The sequence below is a fragment of the Medicago truncatula genome, chromosome 2 (genome assembly GCF_003473485.1).
Source record: "Medicago truncatula cultivar Jemalong A17 chromosome 2, MtrunA17r5.0-ANR, whole genome shotgun sequence".
Taxonomy (NCBI): Eukaryota; Viridiplantae; Streptophyta; class Magnoliopsida; order Fabales; family Fabaceae; genus Medicago; species Medicago truncatula.
The window spans coordinates 24,725,453-24,738,510 of record NC_053043.1 but is presented as its reverse complement, the minus strand read 5'-3'; the positions used below and the strand labels follow the sequence as shown (position 1 = coordinate 24,738,510).

Here is a 13,058-nt window from a genome sequence, read left to right as displayed (position 1 = left end):
AATCACATCCATATGCTTCAACGGAAGACACACAAGATCCAACTCAAAGTCAACATTACCAAAATTAACAGGGCATTTAGCACACATAAAAGAAGTAGTCACCGAACCGCTAGCCGGGGTATCAATAACCATTCCCCGCAACAAAGGAGTTACAACCAATTTCAAACGCTCAACACAATTAATCGAGATAAAAGAATGAGTAGCACCAGTATCGATAATTGCAATCAACGGAGTACTATTGATAAACACATAGCTCAGATAAGATTATCTAGCTACTCCACCTCCTCCGCGTTCAAAGAAGACACTTTTCCCGCCGCCTTCTTCGGCTTGGTACACTTAGTACTGATATGACCCTTCTCACCACAATTGTAACAAGTAACATCCCTCGCAATACTCTTGCACTCAGCAGCCTTGTGACCCGCTTTCCCACACTTGTGACAACTAATGTCATTCTTACAATCATTGGCATAATGACTTGACATCCGCTAAACTCGGCTTAGAGCCCCCACCAACTTCTCTCTTCTTTCCTTTGTCCTTGTTGTACGATTTTCCATCTCCATGGCCTTTTCCTTTCTTCTCATTCTGAACCTTGTAGTAATTAGTCTTAGCTCTTCCAGCATCATCAAACATACGACACTTATGCACCAAAGTATCAAAGTCTCGGATCTCCTGGACACACATGTACTGATAGATATCTGGCCTAAGCCCACTATCAAACTTCACACACTTCGAAACCATAACATCTTCAGCATTGATGTAGGGACAAAACCTCGAAAGCTCCTCAAACTTCGCCGCATACTCGGCTATAGACATGCTTCCTTGTTTCAGATTCAAAAACTCAACCTCCTTCTTGGTCCTCAAGTCTTCAGGGAAATACTTCCTCAAGAATTCAGCTTTGAACTTTTCCCAGGTCACAACTTCACCTCCCATATCAAGTCTTCCCTTGGCATTAGTCCACCAGTGCTCCGCTTCCTCAGTAAGCATATGAGTCGCCAATCTAACCTTCTGGTCATCTCCCGTCACCATAGCATGGAATATCCGCTCCATGCCCTGCACCCAAGTCTGTGCTCCCTCTGGATCGAACCTCCCTTTGAAAATCGGTGGATTGTTCCTCAAGAACCGATCGAGCCTCCGCTCCTCAGCCTCGCCTTCATTCCGACGATTAGCCACTGCATTCTCATTAGACTGGGCCAACACTTGAGCCATCGCCGCTAAGGCTTGTGCAATTGCAGCGTCATCTCTACCACCTACCATCTCAGCACTACACATCCAACTAACCGATAAGAATAACAACACAACAAAGCAAATGTCGAAGGTACTATGCTACCATTCGTGCACAACAAGAAAATACAATGAGTATTAGTCTAGACAAGACTGACCACGGCTCTGATACCAACTTGTAACACCCTATTTCTATTAAAGCAATTAAACATGCGAATAATACATTTATTCAAGAAATAGATGTTACGTCATCATTCAAAATTCAAACTCAACATGCATGCATATAAATCTCAATAGACGCAACGAAATATAAACCAGAGTACTCCAAATATACATGTCATGAATTAATTTGTACATCAACATAGATGAATCTCAAAATCCCAACATACGGGCAAATCTCCAATCATGAACAAATAATCCAAGTAAAATAATCTAGACTACGACAACGCCTAGAGCAGAGCCACCTAGACTCTACAACACAGATACTGGAGATAGCTCCCGATATCCACCAAGCATAAAGAACTCACCAGAGCAACTAATCATGCACAACGTCTACCCATCCATACAGTCAGGTAGGCTGTTAAAACCACTAGGGGTAAGTATTACATCATCATAATCCACATAACAGTTAACATGAATAATTCAATCCAAATTTCATATACTTAATCAATGATAATAATAATACATGATAACAGTTCCACTTATCACAACCGATCACCCACAATCACAAGTATGTCATAATATCCATATAAGATAACAATTTTAAATATCACACCAATCACCCACAATCACAAGTATGGCAATTACTCCACAATTAGGGCTCATGCCACAATGATATGTCCCTAATCATGATGCATAAATGCATGTGGTACCGGATCACCTCAAGATCGTCACCTTCGATTCAACAAAAACATCGTATGTAAGATTTCACACCCGTCTTACATAATCTCCGAAGTAAAAGAGTTCAACCCTTTTACAACTACAAACTCTACATGACTATGATGCATGAACATGTAACAAGACTCGATAATGCGACAACAATCCACAATTTTCACCACAATATAAAGGACAACTTCCAAATATATTGATCATCTCGACAACATTTGCATTATCAAGAAAACATGTCCATACACAATCAAATCATAGGATTCATTATCACACATCAACACGATTATCAATAATCAACAATGTCACTCAACAACAATTATCTCATATGGTTTCACCATTTCATTCATACATTCATACAACTTTACTTAGTCATATAAGAATAGTCACAACAATTCATAAGGTAATTGACTCGAAAGAACCATTTCCGACAATACCGAATCAATTGGCAAACGGCCAACATTGATAAATCCCAAGACAAAACAACATAGACAAATTGAAAGTTCTTAAACAACCTTAATCAATCATATAGTCATGAACCTAAGCCGCCTCCGGACTATTAGACATTAATCCAAGAACAACTTAAGTTCGTACGAAAAACCCAATTTCACAATCTTTCATATTCCCACCCGAAATATCACTTTTTACATGATTAAGATGTTTGACTACTTTTACAAGTCTTACCTAAGTCTATATGAGTTGTAGGTTCAACTTGTAAGTTCCATTGTTTGCAAAAGTTTGTTTTTGACAAAAACCTAAATTCCAAAAACTTCCAAGTTAAGACTCAAATGGAAAATTTCAAGTTTAGGCAAGCTAATCATGTTCCAGTAGGTTTAGGGGATTAAACAGTAGTTAAACATGTTGAAAGAATCCTTTTACAAAGCTCGGATTGGCCCCCAAAGACCCGGAACAAAAGATTAAAGTGGCTGAAACTAGGCTTGCTCGCTTAAGCGACCACCTGGTTCGCTTAAGCGAACGAGTTCAAGTAGCTATCAGAAGTGTAAGCTTTCTGGTCGCTGACTGGTCGCTCACCAGTTCGCTTAAGCGACCACATGTTTGCTTAAGCGAACAAGTTCCAGAAGCTACCAGAAAGTACGCTTACCAGCTCGCTCGCAGGTCGCTCAAGCGACCTGAACCTAGAAAAATAGTATGAATGCTCGCTTACTGGTCGCTTCAGCGAATCCTTAAGCGAACGTTCATAGTTCAGCAGAAAATGTTACGGGTTTCAACCCCTTTTCACCCAAAATCCCCAATTTTGATCCCTCAATGCCCAAATGCGTTTCCAGATGATGTTTACAGGTCAATATGACTAAAAAGACTCGCAAAGACTCAACCAACATGAAAACACTTGACATTAGGAACAATTTACCAATTTTCACCAAAACACCAACAACATCTCATTTCTCAACAACAAATCATGAATCATGCCAACCCAAGCCATGAATTATCATCAACAACATGACTTAGCAACAACAACATCAATTGATCATGAAACTTATCACAATTCATCAACAACATAGCATAATTCACCAAATGAGCATATTTTCAACATATACCATTTTCTCATACTTTGAACATGTAATTCAACTAACAACAATTCAATTATCCATAAGTTCATACATCCAAACATGTCATCATAATTAGAGCACGAATTTCATCATTTATGAACAATTAATCAATTCACCCAATTAAGCACTTATTCATACAATAATTGAAAAATAGCAATAAATGATATGATGAATTCTAACCCCCTTACCTTAGTTAGATTAATCTCCCTAGATTAGGCTTCAATTTTGATCCTAGCTCTCTCCCAATCCTTGATTCTTCAAGTTCTCCCTTCTCTCTAACCCTTTTCTCCTTGCTCCCAATTTATCTCTCTAACTCTCTCAAAAATATCTTATGAAATGAAAGTGTGAAGAAATTTCCTCTAAGATAAGCTTTTTATAGTAAGTCCCCTTAATGGACCTAACTCTAAAGCTTAATAGATTTAACCCATTCCAATTCAAATCTAAAATGTTTCTATACACATAACGGTTACTTAAGGGTAAAATACCACCAACGGTAACTAAACGGTAAAATACTAATCACTACTCTAGTAACTTAGTAAAATAACGGTTTTCACTAACCACCAAAATAATTCTAACAAAAACTTATAATTTCCCCGTTCACACAAAATGACCAAAATACCCCTAAGTCCAAAATGACTAAATTACCCTTCTAACACGAAACCCATGAAAATGCACCCAATGAAGAATGGTCACACACAAGCACATATAAACACATAATAAAACAATTAAAAAAATAAATCTAGCGAAAATCGGGCTATTACAGTCAGCATCAACTTGCATTGGCTGTTTGGTTTTCTCCCCAAATTTCAACCTTCCCTCGTCGAGAGCCTTCTGCACAGAATCCCTGAAACGAGTACAATGCGATAAGTTATGGCCCAAAAACCCATGGAATTTACAAAATCCTCTCTTTTTCCTTTGTTCTAAAGGAGGCAATTTCATGTTTTTAGGCACCAAAATTATGAAGATAGAAGATCTCTTCACATTTAGAAACATCGAAAGTATATGTTTTAGGAGGATATTTGTCATTTTTAGGTTCTTCAGGATTTTTTCCATTCGATGGCCTTAGTAGTTTGCAGGCATAGGGCGGTCCATCTTTTAATTCTGCAAGATTAATTTCATTTTCTTCGACAGTATCTAACCCCCAATCGAATTTTGGGTCACTGTCTCCTGTATCTACGTAGGCAACTTTCTCCCTTTTAGGGAACCTATTTTACCGGGCTTTTTCAGCCTTAAGCATTTCGACTTGTCGAACTCTATCTGCCAACTGTGCCATATCTCTAAGGTATTGAGTATCCAACTTCTTTCGAACAAAATAATCCAAGCCGCCTGCGGCTATTTCAACCAATTTATGTTCTGGCACTGATGTGAAGCATCTGGCCTTAAGAAGACGGAATCTATTAAGATAATCATCTATTGACTCATGAGTTTTACGTCGAACGCTAGCCAGTTCTTTAAGACTAATCTTGGATTGACCCATGTAGAATTGTTCATGGAAAGCCTTTTCTAATTGATTCCAACTAAAAATGGAATGGGGAGGCAATGTTGTAAACCAAGTAAAAGCATTTTTTGCAGAGAACTTGGAAAATATTTCATTTTCAAATTCTCATTGTTTGCCATATCCCCGGCCTCCATAAGTTATCGAGCGATGTGTTCGAGTGTTGATTCATTAGTTTCCATAGCGAATTTAGTGAACTTGGGGATTTTAGTATTTCTCGGCAAAATATCACCAACGATTACTAAACGGTAAACTACTAATCACTACTCTAGTAACTTAGTAAAATAACAGTTTTCACTAACCACTAAAATAATTCTAACCAAAACTTATAATTTACCCGTTCACACAAAATGACCAAAATGACCAATATTCATGACCAAACTTATAATTCTAATCATGCATTTGTACGTTCATACTTTTAGAGGATACAGACAGGTTCATCTAAAGGCCTTGCATCAGGGTAGTTGGCATATCGTATGTCGTCCTACGACCCATGCCAAGATTCAAGAATCCTTGGGACGAAGCATTTCCCATGGCCTGTGATGAGTCATTTATTGCTTATTTTTATATGCTTTTTAGTTTAGTTTTAATTAGATTTTATTTTATTTTATATTAGTATTATTTCCTTTTTAGAATAGTTTACTACAAATTGCATTTTATTTTATTTCAGGAATGAATATTGGATGGATTGAGTCGTGGAGCAAAAGAAAGGGACTTGGAGCTGATTGAATGCGAAAATATGAAGATTGAGAGACAAAAATATGTCTCCCCAAAGTCAGAAGCTTCGCACGGCCCGTGCTAGCATTGGCACGGCCGTGCCACCCTCCAGAGTGTCTTTTGCTGCTTTTGCTTAGATTTTAAGCTACTCTATTTTTAGCCCGAATGTAATTGCTTAGATTTTAAGTCAAATGTATGCTATAAATAGAGTAGCCATCCATCACAAATATTCATCTTTACTTGGAATTCAATAAGTGACAATTGCTTTTCTAATTAAAGTTCTTTTCTTTTCCTTTATTTTCTTGTCATTTACCTTTATGCTTTCTCTCTTCTCCCCCATGTCTACGATGAACATGTGTGAGTAGACTTATCCTTGTCTTGGGATTGTTGGATAAGTCTAAATGACATAATCCTAATCAAGGCAAGCTCTAAGCCTTAATCTTATGTAACCCTAATTTCTTATCTAAATTCACCGCTTTAACATGGATCAACCATTATCAAACTGTGGAAACAAAAGTGGAGGGTTTGATAATTGTTTATCCATTATTCCAAATATCAATTCATAAAACGAAAGTGGAGCTTTGATATTCGAACAAGTGAATTTAGACAAGGATTGCAAAGGCAGCGAAATAGTCTTTGCAATCTTTGAGACATATAGTTTCGATCTTCAAGGGAACTAATAATAATCAAGTCAGCGAAATAGGCTTGGTTGTTAGAGGAACCAAAATCTAATAGTAATCAAGTCAGCGAAATAGGCTTGGTTGCTAGAGGAACATAAGAGAAACTGTCTTGAGAAATTAGGTCTAACATAACATTATAAGCTTTTAGTTTGGTTTGTGAAGGACTTGTTATTTAGATGAAACCAACGATCCCAAGGCTCCTTTTATTATTATCTTTCAAACGCTTGAAAACCCCAACTTGCAATTCTTTTCTTCTCTAATCATTTCCAAAGGTTAATTGAATTAAACTACTCCCTGTCGGAACGATACTCTTTTCATACTACTTCGGTAAGACCGTGCACTTGCGGTTTTATCTCATCAAGTTTTTGGCACCGCTGCCGGGGAGTAAACTAATTTGATTAACTCTTTCTTTGTGATTAGAACTCCATCTTCTCCCTCTTTTTTTCTACTTCTTTCTTTCTTTGTATTACCACTGACTTCTTCGGTTCTCGATTTCTTATGCGAAGAAGTAAAAGTCTCGGAGAATTTATTCCTGAGATCGAAAGATATTTGCATAAGAAAAAGAGAGAGGCACAAAATAATACTGTTATGGCTGAACGCACTCTCAAAGAGTATGCTACTCCTTTAACGAAAGAGCCACAAGCTATTATCGTGTACCCAACGGTTGAGGGTAACAACTTCGAGATCAAGCCTGCACTACTCAATTTGGTGCAGCAAAATCAATTTTCTGGATCACCCACTGAGGATCCAAATCTCCATATTTCTTCCTTCCTTAGACTCGGTGGCACTATAAAAGAGAACCAAAAAGCCGTAAGACTTCATCTCTTTCCCTTTTCCTTAAGGGATAGAGCTAGCGCTTGGTTCCATTCCCTAGAAGTCGGTTCCATCACTTCATGGGATCAAATGAGGCGATCATTCCTTGCCCGATTCTTTCCCCCTTCTAAAACCGCCAAACTAAGAGACCAAATCACGCGGTTCAACCAAAAAGATGGGGAGTCTCTCTATGATGCGTGGGAGCGTTTCAAGGAAATGCTTAGACTTTGTCCCCACCATGGTTTGGAAAAGTGGCTCATAGTCCACACTTTTTATAATGGCCTAACATATACCACTAAGATGTCTGTTGATGCAGCTGCAGGTGGAGCACAAATGAACAAGAATTATACGGAGGCCTACTCATTGATTGAAGACATGGCTCAGAATCACTACCAATGGACCAACGAAAGAGCCATCACCGCCTCTACACCCTCCAAAAAGGAGGCAGGTATATACGAGGTCTCTGATTATGATCACCTTGCTGCTAAGGTCTATGCATTAACTCAAAAATTTGAAAAAATTAATGTTAATGTTGTCACACCTTCTCCTACATCTCCTCCTTGTGAAATCTGTGGTATATTTGGTCATATTGGTGTTGATTGTCAGTTAGGCAGTGCTACTAACAGTATTGAGCAATCAAACTATGCTCAATACAACCAAGGAACGAGGTCAAATCAAAACTTTTATAAAAACCCTCAAGGTTCCTATGGGCAAGTAGCACCACCTGGCTATACAAACAACCAGAGGGTGGCTCAGAAGTCTAGTTTGGAAATTCTGTTGGAAAATTGCATGATGAATCAAAATAAACAACTTCAAGAACTGAAAAACCAAACGGGATTTCTGAACGACTCTCTCTCCAAACTCACTACCAAGGTTGAGTCTATCGCCACACACACTAAAATGCTTGAGACCCAAATCTCCCAAGTGGCCCAACAAGTAGCCACCTCTTCCCAAACATCGGGAGTATTTCCCGGTCAACCCGAAACAAACCCCAAAGCTCATGTCAATGCCATTTCTTGTGGGGGTAGTAAGCTGGAAGAGACAATTGCTAAAGCCAAAAGAATTAAGGGAGAGAGTGTTAGGCTTTTTGGTGAGAAAGGTGTGATAGAAAGTGAGAAACCACTTGATAAGAACAAAGCCCTTAACCCATCAAGGCTTACTAAGCTTAATTTGGAGGCTCAATTCGATAAGTTCGTCAACATACTTAAGAAAATATGCATTAAGATTCCCCTTGCGGAGGCTTTGTCTCGAATGCCTCTGTCTGCCAAGTTCATAAAAGAAATCTTTTCAAAGAAAAAGGCTATAGATCACAAAGAGACAATAGCTTTAACTAGGGAAAGTAGTGCAATCATCAAGAAGCAACCCCAAAAGCTTAGAGATCCAGGTAGTTTTGCCATCCCTTGTGTGATAGGGAAAGAAACCGTAGACAAAGCCTTGTGCGACTTAGGAGCCAGTGTTAGTTTGTTGCCTCTATCCCTCTTTAAAAAGATGGGAATAGGAAAGTTGAAACCTACCGAGATGACATTAAAGTTAGCCGATCGTTCTGTTATCCCCATAGTTGGATATGTTGAAGACATCCCCGTTAAGATAGAAGGGATATACATCCCAACTGACTTTGTGGTTGTTGACATCGAGGAAGACCAAGATTGCCCTATGATTCTAGGAAGACCCTTCCTCGCCACTGCGGGTGCTATAGTTGATGTTAAGAGTGGTAGGATAGTTTTTCAAGTGAGTGATGACATGGTAGGATTTGAGTTCGAAAATGTTAAGGAAGGTCCCACCCTTTATTATTGCAATATGGTCAAAGAACATGATGTGAAAGAACGCTTTTTAGCGTCATCTACACAATACAATATCTTTGACCCTTTCTAATGGACACTTTCTTTAACGTCAAGCTAATGACTATAAAGAAGCGCTTCGTGGGAGGCAACCCCCGCATTTAACTGCTTTTGTTTTGTTTTGCTGTTTTCTTTTTAATTATTTTGTAGGTAATTTTCCGAGTATGATTCAAGAAAAAGGAAAATTTTGAAGCCAATCTATCCAGCACCTTGGCACGGCCCGTGCTCACACTGGCACGGCCGTGCCAGATCTTGCCAAAGCCAAACCCCCCCACATTCCAGGAAGTTGGCACGGCCCGTGCTAAGGTTGGCACAGTCGTGCCCGACCATCAGGTTTGCATATACACATCTTTTGGCCTTCTTCTTCCTTCACTCTCAACCACAAAATATCTCTCCACTTTCAAACTTCTCTCTAAAACCTCCATAACCACAAAACCTTAAACCTCCATTTCTACCCCAAAAACCTCACCGATTTACAAAATTTCTTCACCCAATCAACCACAAACACCATTCCACTCATAAACCCCCATTTAGAAACAACTTTCACCCATCCAAACCAACATCACCCAAATTCGTAACCCTCATTAACCTAACCCAAAAACCAGAAATTCTTCACCAACCCCCATAACCCAACCCCTAAAACTCACTCAAACCATCACCGCCACCACACCAAATCAAAAGCAAGGTCAAGGCAATGGCTTCAAAGAGAAGTGGAAAAGAAGTTGCAAGCTCATCAGGGCCCCCCCCCCCCCCCAAAGAAGAAAACACAAGCCAAGAATCATGGCATCACCTTCAGGGACAACAAGCAAAGAGATAGGTGCATATAGAACAAGACAATGAAGACGTGGAAGGTGCACACTTGCACCAAGAAGAGGAAGGTGCACAATTGCACCATGATGAGGAGCACCATAACCATGCTGAAGGTGAAACAAATGAAAATGCAAGATGGGCATGGATGCATACCGAGGTCGAGAGGATAAGCACCGAGCAACAAAGGCAAGGTGTTGAATTAATGGGACTAAGGAATGATGTCCAACGGGGTAACCGCATATCCGAAGAAAATAACCAAATGCTTCGGAACATGATGCACCACTTTCACCTCCAAGGTCCTCCCTATGGACCTCAATGATAAAAATGTGAGCTTTCCTCTTCCTCTCTTCCCTTCTTTCTCCTCCTCCTTCTTCTTCTTCTTCTTCTTCTTCTTTTTCTTCCTCTCCTTCGCTTTTATTTTTCTATCTTAAATCATTGAGTACAATGCTTCTCCTAAGTGTGGGGGGAGCCTAATAAAGTGTCTTTAGTCGTAGTGTTTCCAAACTCCCTTAAACTTTATTCTTTTGTTTTGTTTTATTGTAAAAGGCATGAATAAGCAGCTTGTTTTTATTGTTTTAATATGACATAAATTTTTTGTTGTCTCTTCAATGGTCGTTTCTTGTACATGAAAGTGATTTCTTGTGTTGTAAGTGTCCTTGCTATACCCACAACAAGTTTTATTGTGAAAATTCTCCAATGAGAAAAGCACCTAGTTGCAATCCTTGAGTAAGTGTATGAATAGGTATTTTAAGGAACACGTTCTAACTTTAATGGTAACCTGGACCCTTAAAAATCTTCAGAGTAAAAGTAGTATAAGTTTGTGTGGGAATAATTCTAATGTGCTGTAATGTGTAAACCAAAATGGGGCAGAAGAATATCACCAGCACGTGGAGGAAAGGATACCCTCTCTCTGACTTCCTAAATGTGGTGATGACTTCTCAAACAAATTGTGCTTAAATTATACCCTCTAAAAAGAGGAACTTCCTAAGTGAATATGAATAAGTTGTAGTACTACTTAGGGTGATCATAGAAACTTGGAGGAAAGGATACCCCCTCACGGACTTCCAATGTGAAATGATAGCCCCTAGGCATCTACAAGCCTCCAAGTGTATAATTTATCAAATCTATCTAAACTCTCCCATCTCTCTTATATGAAATGAAGAAAGGATTTTTCTCGGTCACTTTAGTGTTAAGGTTAGAACCTATTCCTCATAATATCTATCTTATACAGGAGCAAGAAAAGGGTTGGACTACACACACACACTCACTTAAGATTTGTTGGTGGGTTGAATAAGTTCACAAGGAATACTTGAAGTTGTGATTAGTGTACATTGAAATGAAACCTCGAGGGAGACATAAGCTTTTATTTGAGTTGTCATAAATTAATCTTTTTTGTTGCTGCCATGTCTATGCCTTTTGCTTGAGGACAAGCAAATATTCAAGTGTGGGGGAGTTTGATGAGTCATTTATTGCTTATTTTTATATGCTTTTTAGTTTAGTTTTAATTAGATTTTATTTTATTTTATACTAGTATTATTTCCTTTTTAGAATAGTTTACTACAAATTGCAATTTATTTTATTTCAGGAATGAATATTGGATGGATTGAGTCTTGGAGCAAAAGAAAGGGACTTGGAGCTGATTGAATGCGAAAATATGAAGATTAAGAGACAAAAATATGTCTCCCCAAAGTCAGAAGCTTGGCACGGCCCGTGCTAGCATTAGCAAGGCCGTGCCACCCTCCAGAGTGTCTTTTGCTGCTTTTGCTTAGATTTTAAGCTACTCTATTTTTAGCCCGAATGTAATTGCTTAGATTTTAAGTCAAATGTATGCTATAAATAGAGTAGCCATCCATCACAAATATTCATCTTTACTTGGAATTCAATAAGTGACAATTGCTTTTCTAATTAAAGTTCTTTTCTTTTCCTTTATTTTCTCGTCATTTACCTTTATGCTTTCTCTCTTCTCCCCCATCTCTACGATGAACATGAGTGAGTAGACTTCTCCTTGTCTTGGGATTGTTGGATAAGTCTAAATGACATAATCCTAATCAAGCCAAGCTCTAAGCCTTAATTTTATGTAACCCTAATTTCTTATCTAAATTCACCGCTTTAACATGGATCAACCATTATCAAACTGTGGAAACGAAAGTGGAGGGTTTGATAATTGTTTATCCATTATTCCAAATATCAATTCATAAAACGAAAGTGGAGCTTTGATATTCGAACAAGTGAATTTAGACAAGGATTGCAAAGGCAGCGAAATAGTTTTTGCAATCTTTGAGACATATAGTTTCGATCTTCAAGGGAACTAATAATAATCAAGTCAGCGAAATAGGCTTGGTTGTTAGAGGAACCAGAATCTAATAGTAATCAAGTCAACGAAATAGGCTTGGTTGCTAGAGGAACATAAGAGAAACTGTCTTGAGAAATTAGGTCTAACATAACATTATAAGCTTTTAGTTTGGTTTGTGAAGGACTTGTGATGAGTCATTTATTGACTATTTTAATATGCTTTTTAGTTTAGTTTTATTTAGATTTTATATAATTTTATATTAGTATTATTTCCTTTTTAGGATAGTTTACTTTAAATTGCATTTTATTATATTTCAGGAAAGAATATTGGATGGATTGAGTCTTGGAGCAAAAGAAAGGGACTTGGAGCCGATTGGACACAAAAATATGAAGATTGAGAGACAAAATATGTCTCCCACAAGTCAGAAGCTTGGCACGGCCCGTGCTAGCCTTGGCACGGCCGTGCCACCCTCCAGAGTGTCTTTTGCTGCTTTTGCTTAGATTTTAAGCTACTCTATTTTTAGCCCAAATGTAATAGCTTAGATTTTAAGTCGATCAAATGCTATAAATAGAGTAGCCATCCATCACAAATATTCATCTTTACTTGGAATTCAATAAGTGACAATTGCTTTTCTAATTAAAGTTCTTTTCTTTTCCTTTATTTTCTTGTCATTACTTGTATGCTTTCTCTCTTCTCCCCCATGTCTACGATGAACATGAGTGAGTAGACTTCTCCTTG

At 38.3% G+C, this 13,058-nt stretch overlaps 1 non-coding gene across 1 annotated transcript; it reads right to left on the bottom strand.

Annotated features, from left to right (window-relative positions):
• Positions 1-7,517: 7,517 nt before the first annotated feature.
• LOC120578775 (small nucleolar RNA R71) lies at positions 7,518-7,624 on the bottom strand. The gene has a single exon (XR_005644586.1). It is a non-coding gene; the product is annotated as a small nucleolar RNA R71 (small nucleolar RNA).
• Between the last annotated feature and the right edge of the window lie 5,434 nt (positions 7,625-13,058).